Genomic DNA, 775 nt, shown 5'->3' on the forward strand with positions numbered 1-775 from the left:
GTTCTCCCTCTCTATCCAAGATCTCCTACATGCCTTCCAAGTGGATGACAGTAGTAGTGAGGCACCATCTAGTTCTTGTGGTCTCATAGTTGTATAGGTTGCAAATCGGATGGTGTACTAGTCGCTAGGACTGATTGTTTCCATTAATTTTGGTTTTCTTCTTTCTTCTTTGCTCTTGATAAGGAGAGACCCATCATTGCATCTAGATGGCATCTTGTAGCTTTTAAAATTCCAGTCACTACTCACCAAAATAGGAGGTGGAACAATGTTTTGTATAGTATGTTATGACAATTGAGCTTGATGTCCCCTGCGACTATGGTTCCAAGCCTGCATGTTCAACCACTCAGTCCCTCTGGGTAGTTGGCTGTGACCAAGCAGTGACCACAACCTTGCCCCTTGTCAGCTCCACTATACACCTGGGAATTTTGATCATTCACATAAACTTATAGGACCATTGTCTGCCAACCTGTATTTGTTCTTGGATACACTCCCCATTTCATAGGCATATCTAATCATTTAGCCTGTCCACCAATCTATCCACCCATATACCCATGTTAGCGTTCACTGACAATGCAGTACTGTATGTGCAAAAGGGTTCATATTTGTTGTCTGTACCATGTACCACTCTATGTCTTTCTCTTCATCAATGCTGCCATATTGGTCATATTGGTCACTCACATTTGGTACATTGCCCTTCTCTTCACCCAAATCAATACTTATCTCTATCTATCTTAACAGCATTCCCCCTCCTCCCCTCCCCTCCCATCCCTGGTAA

This window comes from Orycteropus afer, unplaced genomic scaffold (assembly GCF_000298275.1).
Source record: "Orycteropus afer afer isolate SDZICR_OR568_19922 unplaced genomic scaffold, OryAfe1.0 scaffold00512, whole genome shotgun sequence".
Taxonomy (NCBI): domain Eukaryota; kingdom Metazoa; phylum Chordata; class Mammalia; order Tubulidentata; family Orycteropodidae; genus Orycteropus; species Orycteropus afer.